General features: G+C 43.1%; 1 protein-coding gene across 3 annotated transcripts in view; it reads left to right on the forward strand.

The window, feature by feature from the left end:
• The first annotated feature begins 5,248 nt into the window (after positions 1 to 5,248).
• The window catches only part of LOC119649861 (serine/threonine-protein kinase BRSK1), a 128,442-nt gene continuing 110,774 nt past the window's right edge, over positions 5,249 to 22,916 (forward strand). The window contains exon 1 of one of the 3 annotated variants that reach the window (XM_038052231.1): positions 5,249 to 6,160. The gene's annotated coding sequence lies outside the window, so the exon portion shown is untranslated. The remainder of the gene's footprint in view (positions 6,161 to 22,916) is intronic. The other 2 variants (XM_038052229.1, XM_038052230.1) reach the window with 2 other exon arrangements.

Genomic DNA, 22,916 nt, shown 5'->3' on the forward strand with positions numbered 1-22,916 from the left:
CACAATCCGTGCAGCGGGTCGCGGTCGTGGTACTGCTTTATTACCAACAGCAACAAAATCCTGCTCATCATCAGGGAGCGTGCTCCACTTCAGGTCATCGCGGAAACTGGTGACCGTGAGTGGATGGGGGCGGAATTTCGTAGTTAGCCGCTCAGCATGCTAAGTGGAACGCCAAACAACTATGTCGGACATGAATTTTGCGGATGTTACCGAAGAGGAGGTAAAAACCATAAAAAGTAAGAAGAACTCGAGGAGTCCTGGTCTGGATCGGGTGCAGAATTTCCGGTATGAAAAGATTACCGGTATACATGGTCGGTTGGCACCCAGAATACACCAGGTCATTAGTAGACCTGAGGAATTTTCACCTTGTCTCACTGCGAATATTACCTACCTTGTCCCTAAAAAGGACACTGTGCAAGACTCCGCATACACATGATCCTTTACTTTCTTATCAGCTCCCTACAAATTCATAACATCCATTATCAGAGAAAGGGTTAATGCGCACCTCGGTACCAACCATATACTGTCCGAGGGCTGCCGAGTTGGATAAAGGGGTTGCAAGCAGCAACTCATTATCGACTCGACAACTGTAGGACAAACAACTCAAAGTAAGAGAAATCCATTCAGTTGCTATATCGATTCATCTATATTCAAGCTATGACTTAGACAGACTTCTACAAATACCTAGGAGTTCTGCAAGGAACTCTTGCTCGAGTTGGTGATCTGAACTATACCCTCTTGTCCGAATTCCTGCGACGTGTGGAGGTGGTGCGGAATCGCATCTCTTGAGGAAAAATAAGTGCATTAAATGTATTTGTTATCCATTTACTAGCGTATGCATTCGGAATATTGCCGTGAGGGAAGACCTATCTGGAAAGCGTCCAGTGGCGAATACGGACTACAGTGTCTAAATTTCAAATAAATCATCCAAATTCTGACGGCATGTACAGCATCACCGCCAAGTCGACTCGCTACGCGCTTATTTTTAAGGTTTTGTGTAAACACAAAACCTTATTAAAATCGGTTTACTGTCTGTCTGTCTGTCTGTCCGTCACACGCATTTTTCTCGGAGACGGTTATAGCGGTTGACACCAAATTTGGTAGGAAGGTGGGAACTGTGAACGCTCAAGCATACAGTGAATTACATCCTTTTACGTCGAATTTAAGGGGGGGGGGGTCCCATACATGCAAAAGGGGGGTGTAAAATTTTTTTTCATCAGATGTAGTCATGTGGGGTATCAAATTAAAGGTCTCGATTAGTACTTTTCGAAGCCGGTCTTAGTTTTGACTTTTGTTGAAAAGGTGGGGAGTGCGGGGTGTTGAAAGTGGTCATTTTTTTAACGAACCCATTCTCAGAAACTACTCAACCGAAAAATCTGAAAAAAATCAGGGGGCTGCTACTGTATGGTGTCTCGGCTCCATACCGATACCTGTTCAGTTAAAATAGTACATTACTATAATTTTTAGTAATTGACGGGAAAACCCCCCTTAAGTTCACCCTAGAATCACAAAATCGTGTAGCAATGTAGGCTACAGTATAGAGCATGATCCTGCCAAACTTGGTGAAAATCGCGCTATTATTAACAAAGTTACACTAGGTCAAAACTGTCGCTCCTCTGCAAATTCAAAACTATGAATATCAATTCCACTTGAAAGTGGCTATTTTCATATAATATATGCATATTTTACGTTCTACATGCTAATGGGACAAATGCACACTCAAATCTCTTTATAAAAGAAATACACAAAACCTTGCATACCTGGAGCGTCTAGCTTCCGGTTTCCCAACTTGTTTTTGAAGTAAAAAGCAGGCGAGTCCCTTGCAAGCCATTGTTTGTAAGGCAGACTGTGGGCTCCACTTAACTTGAAGGATCGATCTTTTATCATCATCATCATCAACGGCGCAACAACCGGTATCCGGTCTAGGCCTGCCTTAATAAGGAACTCCAGACATCCCGGTTTTGCGCCGAGGTCCACCAATTCGATATCCCTAAAAGCTGTCTGGCGTCCTGACCTACGCCATCGCTCCATCTTAGGCAGGGTCTGACTCGTCTTCTTTTTCTACCATAGATATTGCCCTTATAGATTTTCCGGGTGGAATCATCCTAATCCATACGGATTAAGTGACCCGCCCACCGTAACCTGTTGAGCCGTATTTTATCCACAACCGGACGGTCATGGTATCGCTCATAGATTTCTTCATTGTGTAGGCTACGGAATCGATCTTTCAATCCTCTAAATGGGGTCATCGACAGCTCTTTGCCGACGTTGATGGCGTGATGTAAGTCTTGCTCTGCCAAGCTGGTAGTTGTGGCGTATATTACTAGCCAACCCTTTCGAAACCCTGTTCGGGTAGTTTGCATAGAGCCGGTGTTAGTAGACCGCGTTGTCCCGAGGGAGCGTTGATCCGTCTTTGAATTAGCTAAAAGTAGGTCAGATCTCAGGGAACTGGGGTAGGAGCTTTTTCCCTGAGACTACATCCGCTGCTGACTGCTGCGGCCCGCTTCCTTGCACACGATGTGCTGGTTCCCATGGAGAATAAAGGGAATGAGAAAGAGCTGACTGCGTTTGGGCACAGCCCGAAAATGAGTCGTACCCCGCAGCAGCCAGTGGAAGAGGCAGTTTGGGCTGAAGCGTCGGATGTGACACTGAGACGCCAAAATAAAGGGGAAGCTTTACTTCCGGCTTCATGGCATCTCGACCTACCGGCTACCGTTGCCACCTGGGTTCGGGGCGGCGTTCGATTTCAAGTTCTTGTTCAAGGCTGACTAAATGGCTTTGTCTGGATCCAGTGTTTAGGGATAACGTTCCTTAGCGTTTACCTAACGCGGAATGAGGCGATACCGGACTTTTGGCACCGCCTCGATGCTCTGGAAGACGCCGTTTTGGACACAGAGGAGTGAGTCCTGGTAGACCGTGACTTTAATACAAGGGCCTTTGAATGGGGCATAACTCACTCAGACCCCAGAGGGCAATGGATCCTAGAAATGGCGGCGAGAGCCGGGCTCATAATTTTAAACACCGAATCCACGCCAACGTTCCGGTGTCCAGGTGCTCCTCTTGAGTGTGAAACTTCGCGAGGGTGAACATCGAGCAATTCGCCAAAGTTCTTGGAACAGGTAGAGTTACGCTGAAGTCACTCCGTGGGTTGGTAGCGTTGCAGCTGACACTGTCGCAAATTCAGTGATGAACCTGATAATGGAAATGTGTGGGGCCTCCATTCCCGGAGGGGCCCCAGCCGTGACCAGCTAGATAGCAGAAATTACCGACTTACGGTAGATGTGGCATAAGCTCCGCCATTTGGCACAACGTTTACACGCCTGCCAGCGATAAAGGCAGAGTATAGATCAGCAAAAAGGATATTCTGCAGTAAGATCAGTTGAATGAATACCCGTGGGGACTTGGCTATAAACTTGTCACCCGGAAAATCGGGGCTTAGCAGAGATCCTGCATACTAAATACCGACCGTATTGTACGGCCATGATTCCCCAGACATCCCCTACGGATTGATGCCAACAGCTCGGAATGCGTCGAGGACTTCCCCTTTTCACAATAAAAGAGGTTGAAGAAGCAGTTTTCACCATGAAAAACAAGAAGGCGTGAGACCTTGATGGTATCTACGCGGTAGCTTACAAATTGGTATTGCGCCAGCGGCTAGATTTGCCGCTCGAGGCATTCAACGGTTGCTTGAAGGAGAATATTTTCCCTTGTCGCAAATGAAAAGTGGACCCTGAGTTGCCGTCTGCACAACGATCGCCGTGTAAGATTGACTCAACCGGGAAATCGCTCGAACAGTTCCTCAAGAGTAGACTTGCTGAAGCGATCCGCATGGCCGGGGATTTATCCCCAAGGCAGTTTGTTTTCAGAGCATTGAGGGGGGAGGGGCAAATGCAGCTTTTTCCCTTGTGGAAGGTGGGACGGGTGCGCATTATGTTTGGGTTCTTTTGGTTGCGAAGAAAGTTGAGCTCAACTGATGGAGACACCGGATGGCAACAGCTTTCCTGAATTAAGAACTCCCTTCCTTCTCTCACCTACCGTTCGTTAAACGAATTCCCGATTTGAAGGCTCCCTAAGATGAGACAGCGGGATGACTAGCTAAAAGTAATGTGTCAAACGGTTACAGGTTAGTCCTCTAATGACAGGGAGGTGTTTAGTTGGCAATTCGATGGTGTACTATTGCGGATTTCAATACTTCGTGCGTGAACGCATTCCTACTCCAAAAATAAAAATCACCTGCAAAAATATTGTAGAGTTCATGTTCGAGTCAATGGAGGCTTGGAAACAAGTCGGCGAGCTTAGGCAGGAAGAATTCTGAAGAAAAGAAGAAAGGGCGAAAACCACAACGAGCCGCAGTTTCGAACTGACCCAGCCCCGCGACGCAATGTTTTTGAGCAGTCCCGTGAGGAGAGTGAAAGGAGAAGGACGTGAGTAAGAGTCTGGCATTACTGCAATTTTCCACCTTCCAACGACGAAAAAAAAGAGACGGGCAGACAAACATACATTGAATCGATTTGAATAAGGTTTTGTTTCAAACAAAGCATTAACAAGTGATAGTATGGGGCCCGAGATAATTTTCATCTCGAACCCGTATAACCGGGTCCGGATTTCATCTATGCGGCCCTTCCTGTAGCTTTCTAGGATTTATCTTCTATTAAGTCACCCTCCCAAAATCGTGGTAAAGTAAATACTTGAGGACATTCAAGAAAAATCGAAGCTTAGCAATTCACTATGTTATGTTAGAATAATTAACAAATAACTGTTATTATTTTAAATAAATAGTTTCAGTGAATTAGATTAGAATTGTGTTATTCGGAAAATATCTAAAGATATTTAGTTTATCAATCAATATTTCTTGCTGTATTTTGCAAACAATTGGGATAAAATTTCTGGATTTAGTCCTTCTTAAGCAAAACGAATAATATAACATTGTCGTTCTCAATTAAGTCTATCTTTAAGCTTGTGCAATGTAAGATTTTTCTATCTTTCTAAATAATGCAATTTCAAAGAGCCATTACCCATATCCTTAGATAGATTTGTTTTGAAAATGTTATATTTTGTATCAACGGTATAACGAAAAGCAACCCCTAATTTTTACATGTGACCCGCCGGGGTAAAAAGCTTCGTACCATTTCAAATTTGTACTCGTATTTGTCTGCTCTGGGGGGTAGTTTAAGACCAACAAAGACTTAAACAAAATCTGTCACTGTCAACCGCTTGGAGTTTCCCTTCACAAGCACATTGGCAAAGTGGATAGGGGTTGAAACTGAATTCCTTTCGCAATCCGCTACATTGTCCGTATGCGCCCCCGTCGGCATTGTCAAAAGGAGCGCCTTGAATGCGGTAGTCTCGGTCAAAAAGCCTACGTTTTCGAGTAGAGTCGTGAGGTTGAAATCGGGTTGAGTTTCCTCAGTTAAACACTACGTTGTCTGTTGAAACGGGTTCGGTGGAGTATACAAATTAGGGTTTGAGTGGTTACGTTGTCGTGCTTGCATAAAAATAGAAATCCATTTCCGGGATGTCCTTCGAGAGAAATTTCACCACCTAAAAGACCGGACCGGACGACTTTAAGCTGATAATGAAAAGCTGAGCTGGAAAATATCTCCCCCTCCCTGCGCCTGTTTCTGTCGTCCTTTTCCTTTCCACCCTAGTCTCTTCTCGATTTCATTAGAATTGAATCGTACGTGAAAATGCCATTATCGATTTTTAACACAAATATGGCGGCTGTAGCCGACTAGTGTGTGCACCGACCGAGGGTATCAGTCACTTGAAGATTTTTATAAAAATCTGACTGTTCGAGGATAATAGACGGAACGGTTGCCGGTGGTATTCATAATTATGTACACGTTCGGGAAATATTAAATATTTATGCATAATTTATCCCAGTGTCCGCGAAAAGTAAGGAAGAGAAAATCAGTTTGTGATAATTCTTGAAGAAAATTTATGTGATCTCAAATGAGTGAAATAATAAAATTTGTGTGTGTTGATAACGGAAAATTTTAATAATTCATTATATCTACAATAGTTAGTATAAATTTACAATCAAGTCACCTCTTCGTTACGTTTTGGATCAAGGAATGAAAGCCACACTTGGGAAAATTAGCTGCTCGAAGGACATGAAACATCAATAATACGCGAGAAGCAGCCGAACGTGATGAACAAGGTAGTCTGTGGTACTTTCAGAGTTTATGATAAATTCTTGTCCTCGGTTGAGTATTTAGAAAGGAGTCCTTTTTGATGTCATAATGAATCCCTTTTCGTATAAGTAAATACACAAATTGATCGCATGGCAAATGAACCAGATACAATGCTTCGTTGCCGAGGATACTGCAATCCCATTAAACTGCTCAATGTGTCGCTCCTGACCCTCAAGTAAAACAATGACATCTCAAGCATTCTCCTCTTGAATCCTAGCATATGCCAAGGCGAGCTCCAATTCAAGAAATCCTTTGAAGCTTCGGAATTTCATCCATTATCCTTCTCTCCGTTGTTCTGTGCTTCGTAACAGAAATCGTTACTCATCCTTCTCCCTTCCAGATTCTGAGTTTGGCATTCGATTATTTTTAGAAGCAAATAAACTTAGACTTAAATAGAAATAAATCAACAAATCAAATCCAGTATATTGGATGGAAAAGTTTATTAACTTCCCGGTCCGGGAGGGTGACATATTGAAGCATTGACGAGTGTTTTGGGCGTGTGGAAGGAATTGAACGACTGAGTGCTCCTAAACGCTCGAGTGAGTCCTGACTTTGTGAAAGGATCTCAAGTTTCTTCTGGACTTCGAAGTTAGCAAAAACATGACTTGAAGACTCGAAGTCGTGACTAGGAGACCGCTTCGGTCTAGGAGTTGCTCATGTACTTATCCGTGGGCGAATCTTAGATTGCACTTATAGTTTCAATACAGTCAATAACAGTAACATTCCTGAACCTTTGAAGATTTGATATGCTCTCAATTTTCAATCGGAAATTGTTTGCAGTTTGAGAGTGGGAACAATTTTATTCACTTCAGCTTCAGAGCTCTGCAATTGATTCTGGCGATAATGGTAAAAGTTCTAAATGAAAGTTGTTACTCACTTGATAGATGAGAAAAACTTTAGAACTTTCTCTAGGCAAACAGCAGCCGTGATGTAAAATATACAATCTATTTTCTAGTTACATATATTGGTAAGAACAAAAAGACAAGTGGGAAACCGGAAGGTCAGCGCTTTTAGTATGAAAGGTGCTGTTGATTTTTTATGTAAGCATATTGGGGTACACTATGGCTCACAGTATACATATATACACTGAATAGCCGATCTAGAATTCGACGTGGTACTGACAATTTATCTTTTAGAGAGTCATAATAATGATACGAAAAAGGAAACTCTATCTTGCTATAGCTTTGTTAATAAGAATAGGATTTTCTTTCCAATATGCCGCTTCATATTAAAACCTGTATTTCACTGATTTGGAATGAACTTAATTTGAGTAGATAACGTAACGACACGACCTAGGACCTAGATACCATGTGCACGAATTGCCATCTTTTTTAGATTTTCGGTTTGGGTAGTTTCTAAGAACCGGGTCTTTGAAGTAACTGATCCGTTTCGGACCCCGCCGCTCGTCCTACTTTCAAACAATGTCAATATTAATACTTCTTTGGGGAGTACTTATTGAGACCTTTTATTTGATACCCCACATGGCTATATTTGGTGGAAAAAATTTTGCCCCTTACTTTTAAGTGGAAGAGGACCCCGTCGTCGTCAATCTTGCGCAGTTATCTCGTAGATACTGGTGCGGAGGTTGCTGGTGGACTTGCAAAACAAGTATCTTATAGATCCCACAATCAACCTTAATTCGTCCGGCCAAATGGCATCTCACCCAAGTAACAATCTTTCCGCACTTTTAGAGTACATTATCGACTCTCGTGTTCGGGCGCTCCTCCAAAAAATTCAGCCAGATTACTAACGAATGTAGCATCTCTTAACCAGTGAATCACAATGTACAGCCCCACATTAACACTACTGGTTCCTCTATCTTCTCGAAGGTGCGTCCCCTACCACCCCAGAAGCTGGTCATTCCACGGAAAAAGTTTGAACAACTTATGCAACAGGGTATCTGCAGGTCTTTGGACAGCTATTGGTCTTTCCCACTCCTTATGGTCCCTAAGCCAAACGGAACGGCGAATGGCGCCCCTGTGGGGATTACAGAAGGCTAAACGCGCAGACTGTTCCACACCAATATCCTATTCCACTCATGCACGACCTTGTGTATCATCTCGCAAACTGCCGCATCTCTTCGACCTTGGATTTAACCAAGGCCAATCACCAAATCCCTGCAGCACCAGAAGACATTCAAAAGACGGCAATATGCACACCTTTTGGATTCTTCGAGTTCACACGGATGACTTTCGGGTTGTGCAATGCGGTTCATCCACTCGGTCCTGCGAAACCTCGACTTCTGTTTCGTGTATTTGGATGATGTTTTGGTCGCTTCTTCCTCAGAGTCTAAGCACTTAGCTCATCTCGAGTGCATTTTTCAACGTCTCCTTGAGGTTGGGTTAGTCCTAAACGTTGAGAAATGCAAGTTACCTAGACACAGGTGAGATTCCTTGGCCACTTCATTTCCCCTGACGGAATGCAGCCCGACCCAGACAAGGTGCAAGCGATCTCGAGCTTCCCGCGTCCAAAAACCGTGAAAGATTTGCGGAAGTTATTAGGCATGCTAAACTCCTATCGTCGTTTCCTGCCCAAGGACGCCCAACACCAGTCCGTTGTGAACGCGTACTTGTCTGGCTCCAAAACAAAGGGCACACGAGAGATTGTGTGGTCTAAAGAGACTGTCCGCGCGTTCGATAAATCCCGGCATCAACTGGCTGATGCTACACTCTTGGCAGTTCCTTCACAAGATGCACCACTAGCCGTTTTTGTTGATGCCTCTGACATTGCAGTAGGTGCTGTTCTTCACGAAAAAGTGAATCAAATCTGGCAGCCGTCGAGCTTCTTCTTCAGACAGTTAAACCCCACTCAACGGGTTGGATCATCCTCATCCATATGGATTAAGTGACCCGCCCACCGTAACCTATTGAGCCGGATTTTATCCACAACCTGACGGTCCTGGTATTGCTCATAGATTTCTTCGCTGTGTAGACTACGGAATCTTCCATCCTCTTGTAGGGGGCTAAAAATACTTCGGAGGATTCTTCTCTCGAATGCGGCCAAGAGTTCGCAATTTTTCTTGCTAAGAACCCAAGTTTTCTAGGAATACATAAAGACTGGCTCTTGCTCTTGATCTTTCATTGTCTGGTACAGTAAGAGCTTTGACCCTATGGTGAGACGTTTCGAGCGGAACAATTTTTGCAGGCTGAAATAGGTTCTGCTGGTTGCCAACAACACCATTGGCAACAACAACATTTCAACACCATAGCTGTTATCGGTTGTGGTTTTCGACCTTAGAAAGGAGAGATTTTAAACGGTCTCAAAGTTGTTATCACCTAGCTTTATGCTTTCGATTGACCAGTGCGATTTGATGCAGTTTGTTCTTTGGTTTTGGGCGCTGATGATGCCATCATGTACTTCGTCTTGTTTTCATTAATGTGCAGCCCGAGATCTCTCGTCCCTTGCCCGATATGGATGAAGGTAGACTGTACATCTCAGGTTGTTCTTCCCACAATGTCCATATGGTCAGCATAGAACAGTAGTTCTGTGAACTTGAAGAGGATAGTGCTTCTCGCATTTACATCTGCATCGCCAATCACTTTCTCCAGGGCCAGGTTGAAGAGAACGCGTTATAAGGCATCCCCTTGTGTTAGACCGTTGTTAATGTCGAATGGTCTCGACAGTGATCCTTCTGCTTTTATCTGGCCTCGAACATTGGTCAGGGTCAACCTAGTCAGTCTTATCAATTTCGTTGAGATGCCGAATTCTCTCATGGGCGTGTACAGCTTTACCCTGGCTATGCTATCAAAGGCGGCTTTAAAGTCCATGGTGCATCTGATGTCCATATGCTGACAGTTTTTCCATCGTTTCCCGCAGAGAGGAAATCTGATCTGTTGCTGATTTGCCTGAAGTCAAGCCTCTTTGGTACCCAACTTAGCAGGATAGGGGAGAATATTTTATAGATGGTACTCAACAACGTGATAACTCTATAATTGCTGTACTGCGTGATATGTATGGAATAGATAATCACTCTTTGCCAGTCGTTAGGCATTGATTCGTTGACCACCAGAAGTCTGCAAGTATCATTTGGATATCATACCTGGGACATGCTTCTAGGGTCCTCTCTACTGCCTCGTAGAAGGTATCCTTCTCCGACTCTGTAGTCTCCTCTGTAGGGGCAAAAACGTTTATGAGGCTTATATTCCTAAATATGCTTTGGAAACACAGAGTGCATAACTTTTCCCTTATATTTTCAAAGCCGATGAGAGCAGGTTTCATTTTTTGGCTGACTAAGAAACCTTCTCCCAGCACACGGTTTACTGGATGACCACTATAATATATGGTATAGTGGCTCTTTATCAGGAAACGGGTCCATATCCAGCGCATCTCTTGCAACGCCGTTACACCAGCCCTATGTTGGAGTCACTGAGCAGCATTCGGTCTGTACAGGGAGTCCACCTTCCATAAGAAAGTACGCAAATCGTTACTCCGTTGTCGTTGCCGGGTTCGTCGTTTTAAATTCCATCCTGTCCGAGGCTCCTTCTGTGGTTTCGTAACATCGGTTTTCCATGTAGGGTTGTCAGCCCCACCCAACTCCCAACCTGAAGGACCAGTTGGTACAATGTGTAGCGTGGGAGTCTCACCTTCGTCCATCTCCGTCCGCAGTTTATCATTAAGGAAGAACTCTCAGCGATTACCACGTGGATGTGGAGATAGGGTTTGGTAGTAGAGCTCTTGGTGTTGGTTCACCAGGCGTTTCCCAGGTTTTATACTCCATGTGGGTACCAATCCACGTTTCGTTCTGGAATTTATACTTCTCTTTGACCGTAAGGATTTGATTCTACAGCTGAAGTAGTCTTCGGGTAAAACGGCTGGGAAGGTCATATATTCAGGGAGTGCAATGCTGAAAGATATGCTTTCCAAACGACTGCGGGTATATTGCAGGCAGCAGATGACTCCAAGTGCTTAGGAAAACCTTGGATGCAATGAAGAAATGAAGTTAAAACAAATCGGAATAAGAGGAAATGCTAGGTATGCTGGCCTCGTATGCATAGTGGGGTGATTTCAACGCGTGGGCTGTTGATTAGATAAATTGAACTACTAACACCAGAGTCAATTTTCCCCCATATCGAAGATGGGCCATGCGGCTATGTGCGCTCCCGCAGAGTCGGAAATGAAGGCTGGTCCGTATAAAATTTTGAAGCGGATGCATTCATAGAGATGCTTATGGGAGGGCCCAATCCCGGTGGTGCAGTTTCAGGAATGGGAGCGCAAATGGTGAGACGCATAATGCGAGCATGCGACGCTACCATGCTGAGGCGATAAGTTCTCGAAAATAGACGGTCAACGTGTTGGTGAAATGAAGAAATCGAGGAAGCTGCAAGTTTTCGACCAAGAAGGATTTGCCAGCAATCCAGAGGAAGACCAGATTTCGATGAGAAGTATATGTGAACCTTGGAGGTAGGCTTAGGCGGAACGGGGGTGAGAATGTTTCAAGGAATTTTGCGCGGAGTTAGACCAAAACCCCTGAGAAATAGCGTTTAGCGAGGTTATGAAGGAGACGGCGAACACCACAGCTAACCTACCTGCATATTCCATCTACACGATACTTGCGATAACTGGGGGGAACTTGTAGAGATTTTTCGGATAATTCTTGATAATCATCCCGGTTTGGATGATCCCAATAAAGCACTTAAACTTGCTGTTCAAACTAAATATGACTGGTTTTTCAGCGTATTCGGAGCATGCATGATATAAAGAGTTTTTCCCGATCAGTGGAAGAGACAAAAACTAGTTTTGCGACCGAAGTCCACAAGCAACCAGGACAGCCATCATCATATCGCCCGATTGCCTTATCGACAGGGTTGTTGGTTGGAAAGATGTTCAAAAGGACTTCTCCCTATCATAGGATATACAGATGGCTAATCGAAGCGACAGTTTGGATTTCGTCAAGCCACTCAACGGTCGACGCCGTAGACGTGGTTTCGAAGCTGACTCGAAACACGATGTCGTGGTGAATTTGGACACCAGAAATGCGTTCAATTTAGTCAGCTGGGAGTGGAACTCATTGGTGTCCTTAGTTATTTAATAAGGCTTCTCGTAAGTAATCTACCGGAAAGGACACTTTGATATGATACGGATAAGGACCTCTGCAGTAAACTGTCACATTAGGAGTACCACAGAGTTCAGTGTTTGGTCCTCTCCTGTAGAACGTGATGTACAATGGGGTCCTTGGGGACGTTTTTCGTCTTCGAAGCCAAAATCATCACTTTTAAATGGTGAATACCACTTTCGGCGCGCCCGCTCAGCTAGAGCTTGTTCACCATAAACTTCCAACCAAAATACGATGACTTTCGGCAGCAGTTTTCTTCATATTAATGTGATGAAGAAGAACTCCCCCAAAAACACTTTTCTAGGCACAAAGTTCGACATATTTAAGTGAAAAATTTATTGATGTTTACGCTTGAAATGAATGACATACACTGAAAAAGATGCACAATGACAGTAGCTTTCCAACGCATGTTCGAAATATTAGAACGATGGAATGGTAATCAAGTTACGCCATCTCTTAGCAAACGAATTAAGTTATAGACGCAATAAAATATAATATAATAAAAACTTGATTTGAGTAGATAATGGAAAGGGACGTATTTTGGGGTCAATATTTCGTCCAGATTCGCCATTTTGACTTTTTTCTCAGAATTTACAGTTAGAAAGGTTCTGACAGCGAGACCTAGTACCCTTTTGGGGAGTCACATTTTGAGTCCTCACTCACATACGTTTCAGCCAGTATCAAAAATAGGATCGCTTCGAAAAGGACTAATTGAGCCCTTCCTATTAAATGAAACATCCATGTGACCATATTCTGTGAAAACAATGTCGCACCCCCTTTGGCATGTATGGGGAGCCCCCCACCCCCTAAATTTAAGAGAAAATGGCGCCACTTACTGTATGTAAAGGGCTCATAGGCCACTCGTTATAACCAAATTTGGTGACAATAGAAGACATTTCCGAATAAATCGAGTGTGACAGACATATAGACAGACATTGAATCGAGGTTTTCTTTCACACAAAACCTTAAAAAGTGTTTTATTCTTAAACATGAGACACTTAATTTCCTTGGACGCAGAGCACTACTCTTCCCAGAATATAAAATTTACGTTCAGCAAACTCATCATCCTTGCCAAGTCCTCAACTAGTTATAATTTAACGTAGCATAATTCATCTCGTTTTTTTCCTTGAAGGACACCAAATAAACCCTAGGATTCTCTCATTCAATTACATGCTGAATTACACTAAAGTCCACTAATTTACGCAGGTAGAAGATGCTTTTCAGGAAAAATCTCTTAGAGATAAGGACGATGACAGTTTCATAAAAACAATGACGACAATGGGGGCAGAAACGAAACCCTTCTTACAGCAATGAACCGTTCTTTTCATAAGATTATATTCTATGAGTGGACCTTGGAGGGAGGGTGGTAATGCACATAAAAACACACAAATACTCGTAAAATATTTTTTTAGTACTCGTGGAAAAACAGCAGAAAGTTTTGGAGTTGAGTGAATGCAAAGGAGATGCTTTTGGAGATGAAAAGATTGGAATTCATCCTTTATCTGTAAGAAAATCACCCGTAAACTAGATTTGGTTGAAATGTATCTACATATTTAGAGATGTAATTATCTATTGTGTGGTTAAATGTAGCCTTGAGGTTGAGAAGTGAAGTCAACAATGACAGCGAAGTGGAATAATAAGATTTTTGGAAGAGTGCTTGCTTTATGCTTCTAAATACACATAAATATCACCAGTCCAATAGAGACCCACGAAGCTTGTAAAATTGTTTACGTTATGTTAATTTTATCTTCTCTTTCCATAATGTGAGCTAAACATACATTTTTCTGTTCCTATATGAAAAGACATTGAGGTTGGAGTACGAGGTTGGAAGACCAAATGTCAACCATGTTACATTCATCATCAACGGCGCAACAACCGGTATCCGGTCATGGTCTGCCTTCATAAGGAACTCCAGACATCCCGGTTTTGCATCGAGGTCCACCAATCCGATATCCCTAAAAGCTGCCTAGCGCCCTGGCCTATGCCATCGTTCCAACTCAAGCGGGGTCTTTCTCGTCTTCTTTGTTACCCTACATCGATATTGCCCTTGTAGATTTATCGGGCTGGATCATCATCATCCATACGGATTAAGTGACCCGCCCATCGTAACATATTTAGCCGGATTTTATTCACAACTTGACGGTCATGATATCGCTCATCGATTTCGTCGTCATGTAGGCTACGGAATCGTCCATTGTCAAGTAGGGGCCCAAAAAATTTTCGGAGGATTCTTCTTTCGAATGCGGCAAAGAGCAATTTTTCTTGTTAAGAACCCAGGTTTCGGAGGAATGCATAAGGGCTGACAAAATTATTATCTTGTACAGTAAGAGCTTTGACCTCTATGCTGAAACATTTTGAGCGGAGGAATTTTTGTGAGTTGAAATAGGCTCTGTTGGCAGCAGGAGAAATTATCAACGGTCTCAAAGTGGTAGTCTCTTGTCTTTATTCTCCCGTTTGACCAATGCGGTTGATATTGGTTGGGTTTTGCTGCTGACGCTGCCATCATATATAGTATTTTATCTTGCTTTCATTGATGTGCAGCTCAAGATCTCGGGCCGCCTGCTCGATCTGGATGAAGGCAGTTTGTACGTCTCGGGTCGTTCTTCCCATGATGTCGTTATCGTCAGCGTAGGCCAGTAGTTGGATGGACTTAAAGAGGATGATGCTTCTTGCATTTACCTCAGCAAAACGGATCAGTTTTTCCAGGTCAGGTTAAAGTGAATACATGATAGGGTATCCCCTTGTCTTAGATTGTTGTTGATATCGAATGGTCTCGAGAGTGATCCTGCTGCGTGTACCTTTTTAACCTGGCTATGCTGTCATAGGCGGCCTTAAAGTCGATGGACAAATGGTGCCAGGGATGTCCATATTCCAACAGTTTTTCCATTGCTTGTCGGATAGAGACAATCTGATCTGTTGCTGACATGCCTCTTTGCTATGGATCAATGATGTTCTGGGCGTATAGGCGTATGGGGCGTCAACCCTAATGAGGCTTATATTTGTAAATTTGCCTCGTAAACGCAGAGTGCGTAGCCTAATGGACATAATGTCAATATCGTCAGGGTAGGCCAGTAGTTGGGTGAAGTTGAAGAGGATGGTACCGCCTGCATTAACATCTACATCGCGAATCACTTTCTCCAGGCGCCCCGTTTACAGTTTTACCCTGGCTATGCTGTAATAGGTGGCTTTAAAGTCGATGAAAAGATGGTGCAACTGATGTCCATATTCAACAGGTTTTCCATCGCTTGCTGCACAAGCAACAGTATCTGATCTGCTGTTGATTTGCCTGGAGTGAAGCCTCTTTGGTATTGGCCAAGGATGTTCCGACCAAATGAGGCCAGATAGGCCTGAGCGGAGAATATCTTATAGATGGTATTCAGCGACGGGATACCTCTATAATTGTTGCACTGCGTGATATCTCCCTTTTTATGAATAGGGCAGATAGTGCCCGTTGCCAGTCGTCAGGCATTGATTCGCTGTCCCACACCTTGAGCATGAGTTGGTGAACTGCTTAGTGTAATTGGTCGCCTCTATATTTAACCAATTCGGTTGTAATTCCATCGGCTCTTGGCGACTTATGATCTTTAAGCTGATAAATTGCACGAACTCTTTCTTCTATACTTGGTGGTGACAGGATTTGTCTGTCGTCTTCAGTTGGCGGGACTTCCAACTGGCCGATATTTTGATTGTTGAGCAGTTCATCAAAATACTCAACCCATCGCTCCATCCGCTTTGTTTCGGCCGGCTGAGCATCGAGGTATGTAAGGCTTCATCCTGTTGACTTTTTGGTAAAACTTGCGCCCCTGGTGCGGTCTCTCCCTGTACTTTTCGAATTCACAGACTTGTTAGTTCTCCCAGGCTTCCTTTTTTCGTCTGTAAAGTTGCTTCACGTCTCGATGGAGTTCGTGACAAGTTTCCGCGCGGGGCCCAGTCCTTTGACAGTTCAACATTACTCGGTATGCAGCATTCTTCTGTTCCGTTGGTAGCCCACATTCATAGTCAAACCAGCCATTCCGACTCTTTTTGCGGCTTGGGCCAAGTATGTTTGTGGCCGTATTTATGATAACGTTCTTCAGGTGATTGTGAAGGTCATTTGTTGATGCTTCATCTCCAGGGTCTCTGTTGACTGCGGTTATTTCGGCATCATTCGGCATCCATTTCCCTCTTATAGGTGTTACGGAGGGCTGTGTTGTGGATGGCTTCAGTGTTAACTCTCACCTGACTATCAGAGGGGATTCTGGGTGTTGTTGCTATTCAAACTCGGAGCATTATGCCAACGAGATAGTGATCCGAGTCCATACTGGCCCCCTTATATGTTCGGACATTCATCAAGGCTGAGAAGTAGCGGCGTTCGATCAACACGTGGTCAATTTGGTTGAAAGTGGTCTCGCCTGGAGAGACCCCCGTATGTTTGTGGACCGCTTTTCGCGCAACCAAGTACTTCCAACAAACATTTCGTATGACACTGCTAACTGAATAATCCATATTTATGAGGCTTTTATTTCTAAATTTGCCTCGCAAACGCAGTGTGGATAGCCTTCCGCTTATATTTTCAAAGTCGGTAAGGCGACTAGATATTCCGAGCACATGGTTTAGTGGATGGTCACCATACAATATGGTGTAGTGGCTTTTCTCCAGGAAACCGATCCCTGTCCATTGTTACATCAGCCCTATATTGGGACAGGCTATCGGCTAGCTGCTTGGAAGCTTCATCTCTCTACAGGGAGCGCACATTCCATGAGAAAATGCGCAAATCTTTATTGTGTTTACGTTGGCGGGTTCGTCGTTGTGTAGTCACTTCAGTCCGAGACTACTTTTGTGGCTTCGTAAAAGGTTGTTTTCCATGTGGAATTGTCAGTCCTATTCAGCCCCCAACCTGGAGGACCAGTTGATACAATTTGTCCCGTTTTGAGTTGCCGGAGACTCGCCGTCATTCTTCTCCGTCTGCCGTTCTTCATTAAGAAAGAACTCTCAGCGTTCACCATGTGGAGGCGGAAGTAGAGTTTGGTAGTTGTTGGTGTTGGTTCAGCAAGCGTTTCCCAGATGTTATGCTCCATCGTGGGTACCAATCCACGTTTCGCCCTGAGACCATTCATCCAATATGCAGATAATGTCCCCTGTCTTCCTTCGAGGACTAGGTAACTAACATCTGACGTGCTCTCTCCTGCGCAGCTCAGTGTTTACAAGAGGGAACTTGGATTGACCGCCTGAACTCAAACCAGGGATTATCTACTGCAGCCACTTTAAGGCAACCCATCGCGAAAACCTTGATTGTGAAATCTTGGCTTCGTTTCAGGCTCGAGTATTTTTTCCACAGGCATTCCCGGAAGATAGTAAATCCTCCCTCTGGCATTTTGCCATCATTAGAGGAAACTTCCACGGCAACAGTCAGGAACGATGAGCTTTCGCATACATCCTCTCTCGCTGATTTTATTTATTTATTTATTTAATTTAATGGATAACAAACAGAGGAGAACAGAAGGAGGAGAAAGGAAAAATCTTACCCTACGTTTAAAACTACTTAAAATAGAGAAATTAAAAGGACCAAGGACCACTCTTCTGCGTTGTAATTTCGGCAACGCCTAGGAATGGGGGAATGAAAGTAGACTTCGAGCTCTGCGAAGAGCATGTTGAAAATGTCTGCGCTGCATGTGTTATAAGATGTAGGATGGCAGGTAATGTCGTCAGCGCCGGAGTAGTCCATCAAACCCGAGGAAAGTTTAAAAAATGTGCATATATCCAAGGTTCAAAAAACGGAGGCAGGAGGGGTAGTCCACACGAGGGAAGCTTTTCTTCAAGAAGAGGGAACGGGTGAATTTACGTTGCACATTTTCGAGAGCAAGGCAATCACAGTTACGAGAAGGTGAATAGTAGGAGAAAGAAGTGGGTAAGGATTTTGGGGAGTAGCAAATAGAGTGACACTTTCTGACGTTTAGGGCTAAACCATTAGTCATGCACCAACGAGTGTCCAGGTTAGATTGAAGGGAAATACAGTCCATAGGCGACGATATAGTGGAAAAAAGCTTAAGGTCGTCTACATAGAGCAAACAGGGACAAGTAAGGAGGGGACGAAGGTCGTTAATAAAAAATAAAAATAACAAAGGATCCAGAATAGATCCTTGTGGGACGCCAGAAGTGGGGGAGAAGTTGCGGGAAGTACAGCAGGGAGGATCGGTTGGAAAGGTAAGAGGCAGGCCATAAAATAAGTGGTATGGGAACGTTTAGAAACGAAAGTTTGGATAGAAGTATCTTGTGATTTACAGTGTCGAAGGCTTTAGCCAAGTCAATGTAAATAGTATGCATTTCTTGCCGTGAATTTAGACACTAATTACCTCCCGGCACACCAGCCCTAATCCACGCAGGGTGCGCGAATGTAGGCCCTGACGGAGCACAATAAAGTGTTGACCACTACAGACGTATTGGTCCTACGCTTCTCACTAGTAAAAGAGTCTAATGTCTCCAGTATGGGTACCACCGGGGTTAATAGTTTGTCCCCACCTTCCGCCGAAGATTCAGCCCGTAGTCCTACTTGCTTAGTGGCTGAAGTTCCTTTCTGCCGAGCCTTCCTCTTTCGTTTACGGATAGTCTGAGCTGTAGTACCACCAAATTGGGAGTTGCCGTACTTTAATTTCTGACTGGCTTTGTGAGAGGCCTCCAAAACCTAGCAAGTGAAATTAACTTAACTTGTTGTCTTTAATGAAAACCAGCCACCATAGCGACGAGTCGAATAGAAGCTGCAAATAATAGTTCAAAAATATACTAAGAACCTCTATCCTTATTTGGGGATTACACATTGTGCACGAGGTGTAGGAATGAATTACCCTAGAGATAGCTTGGTTAAAATGAATGTAAACTTTACGAACTTGCGTTCATTAAAGGAGAGGAGTTTCTGATTAAGGGTGAAATCACTGTACTTCAAGGATCACTATTTTCGTCAGCAACTGACCAATTGCATTGGTGATGAGCCCCGTGGAACATTAATAGTATAATGATTGTTGAGGGTTGATTCATAATCATATTTCCCATAAGATAAGATTTACATTAACCTTTGGGGTATTAGGGAATGGAAGAGGAGGTTACAGGGAACCTATTTTCTAACGTTGCTGGAACACAATGAAAAGCAGATAATGTTAGGCTATGTGAGGGAATAGTTCGCTGTTTCAAACATTATCAAGCACTTCTGTGTTATAAATCATAATAATCCATAAAATTTTCATTATTAATATCTATTTTCATGAAAATCGAAAAAATTAGGTTAATTTAACTGCATACCTTGCTTTCACTTAGTGAATCCGTAATCCACGTCAAGGACTCATATATACCAGGAGCCACTTGTCTGCCAAGGACGAAATAGGGCACAGGCATTACCTTAAATAGCATACAAACAAGAAACAGTTGGCAAAGTGCCAGAAATTTCATAGGAAATTCCATGAAGCCTATTGCATACGAGTATGTCATATAATATTGATTGAGGTATCGATGGGAATACTATTATATGCACGTGACACACTTCTTTCAGCGGTGCATAATGACAATATTCTTGCATGAAAACAATCTTTTATTTTATTAAAAGTGGGATAATGTTTACTTCGAGCAACAAATGGTATAACAGATATTCTGAGGAAGTGGAAGGGCTGAAATTACATTGTTTGCTGTATGGAATTTTTAATATATTTCTGTAGTCCTTAATATAGTATAATATCTTGAAAACAATCAGGATTTAATTAACACCCATTTTTCACCTGATTGTTATAGAATTTTCTCATAAGGGTTGTTAGCCATCTAGTACAGTGGAATTCCAATAGTTCGTATCCCGATTGTTCGTATTTCTGGCTAATTTCCGGCTCCCAATGATTTGTGTTGATGATTCTCTACTACCGCAGGTTGCTCCGCCCCCTGTTTGTTATTTCATTCAGATTTGTTCAGCGTCGCCATTACTTAAATAGGACAAAAAATAAGAACAAGTCGGGAAACCGGAAGCTGGACGCTTCAGGTACGAAAGGTTTTGTGTATTTCTTAGTACGTAGCACGTAATATATCCATATATTATGTGAAAGTATCTACTTTCGGGTGATATTGACATTCATAGTCTTCAATTTTCAAAGAAACAACAAATTTGAGGTATTATAACTTTGTTAGTAATAGTGCGATTTCCACTAAACTTGGTAAGATCATGCTCTATATTATAGCCTATATCACTGCAATTTCATGGTACTAGGATGAACTTAAGGGGGTTTCTAACCAATTACAAAAAATTGTAGTAATATACTATTATTAACTTTATTTAAACAGATATCGGCATGGAAGGTATTTCGGAGCCCAGGCACCATATAGTGGCAGTTTCCTGATTTTTTTCAGATTTTTTGGTTTGGTAGTTTCTGAGAATGGCCCCCTTAAAGAAGTGATCACTTTCAACCCCCTGCGCTCCCCACTCTTCCAACGAATGTCAAAACTAAGGTCGGCTTTGAAAAGTACTAATCGAAACCTTTAATTTGATACCCCACATGACTATATTCGATGAAAAAAAATTTTACACCCTCCTTTTGCATGTATGGGGACCCCCCCCCCCTTAAATTCAACGTAAAAGGATGTAATTCACTGTATGCGTGAGCGTTCACAGTTCCCACCTTTCTACCAAATTTGGTGTCAATCGCTATAACCGTCTCTGAGAAAAATGCGTGTGACGGACAGGCAGACAGACAGACAGACAGACAGACAGACAGACAGACAGACAGACGGACAGACAGACAGACAGACGGACAGACAGACAGACAGACAGTAAACCGGTTTTAATAAGGTTTTGTGTTTACACAAAACCTTAAAAAGACTGCCCTCCACTAAAGAGTGAACAAGAACCATGTGCGTGTGATAAGCCTGCAGAAAGAATGATTCTGGATGAAGATGCGAGCACCAGATCGTCAGTTAAGGCAGACATGGGACGCTAAACGGTAAGCTTCAGATTGGAACTGAAGGCATTATAGGTCTTTAAGTAGTATGAATTGAAATCTGAACCTGTGGGATCAAACTCGGTAGCGGGATCACAAACCTTCACAGAATTTTGAGGAGTCCTTTGAGGGGGTTGAAAGAGTTGTAGAACGGTTGGAATATCCTTCACAGGAATTGCAGCCTAGCAAAACGCTTTGGAGAGGTTTATTTTCGTAATCGCATCGCGAAATTCTCCGTATCTTCGTGACAATCATTCAGATACTATGACAACGCATTCAACGTCTAGAAGTCTTGGAAGGGTGACGTTGGCCGTTTATCAATGTGGCTGTTGAAAACGGGGTAAGGCAGGCAATCATCAGTGAGCACACTGTCGCACTTAAAAAAAACTGGGGTACATGCGGAAGGCGGAAAATTCGTCTAGTTCAATCACCCTTCAACATAACGATTTTCACAACGGACCACCATAGTAGCATACCCCAACATTTCAAGTTTGACGGATACAACGTCAATACCACCACTCTCTATTCCACCGGAAGCTATCTCTGTTAATATTGAGAATATAGAGCAAAGGAGCTTAATTGGTGATCATTACTATCGGGGGAAAGTCTGAGGTTCAAAATAGTATATAGGTTGGAGGACTCTTCGGAAAAAATTTAAAGGCTCATATCTCCGTTAATATTGAGAATTTCGAGAAAAGGAGCTTAATTCTCTACTTGACTGTTGAAATCTCCAAGTATGATTTTGATATCATACTTGGTACAGACTTCGAGGCTCTGCTTAACTGGCTCGTAGAAAGTATCCTTCAGTCCTGCCTGGAGTCTCCTTTGTAGGGGCGTGAACTTTTATGAGGCTTATATTTCTAAACTGGCCTCTCAAACGCAGAGTGCATAGCCTTTCGCTTATATTTTCAAAACCGATAACCGCAGGTGTCATTTTTTGGCTGACTAAGAAAACTGTAGGACCAAAATTGATAGACCAGTAGCTTACCGTTGATGAAGGGAGTAAGTTGCTCCCGAAATATATATATACATAATAAAATAAAATTGTAGTTTGGAGTAAGCTACTGGTCTATCAATTTTAGACTTAACTACAAACAGAAGGCAATATCTAACACTGTAGGACCAGTTGGTACATTTTGTCCCGTTTTTAGACGCGGGAGTTAACCTTGATCCTTCCCCGTTTGCAGTTTTTCATGAAGAAAGAACTCCCAGCGATCACCACGTGGAAGTGGGGATAGGGTTTTGTAGTAGAATTGTTGGTGTTGGTTCAGCAGGCGTTTTCCAGGTTTTATGCTCCATCGTGGGTACCAATCCACGTTTCGCACTGGGACCTTTGACCGTCTTTCGGCGAAATAGGTCCTTGAAAGAATTAACTCCTTTCTAACCTCTTGCACCCAATGTAAAAATTAAGCCCAGTTTCGAAAGGTAGTAATCGAAAACTTTCATTTGATACTCCACATAACTATATTCGGTGTAGTCGGATGCAGAATAATTTATGACGACTGGTGTTGGTGGAAGATTAACCATCGGTCTATGGACAGTTGGAAAGACTAGTTATCGATATGGTAGGTATTATGTCGGCTGACATGTTTTGTGATGCGGCGAATTCAATGGATATCCCCTCTTATCACGTCATGAACGCGGAATTTGTATCTTGGTACTGATTTCATGCGCATGTCCCTACTAGCACTGAACTCGCTTGCAGTCTCTATATTCCATGCAAAC

Source organism: Hermetia illucens, chromosome 2 (assembly GCF_905115235.1).
Source record: "Hermetia illucens chromosome 2, iHerIll2.2.curated.20191125, whole genome shotgun sequence".
NCBI lineage: Eukaryota > Metazoa > Arthropoda > Insecta > Diptera > Stratiomyidae > Hermetia > Hermetia illucens.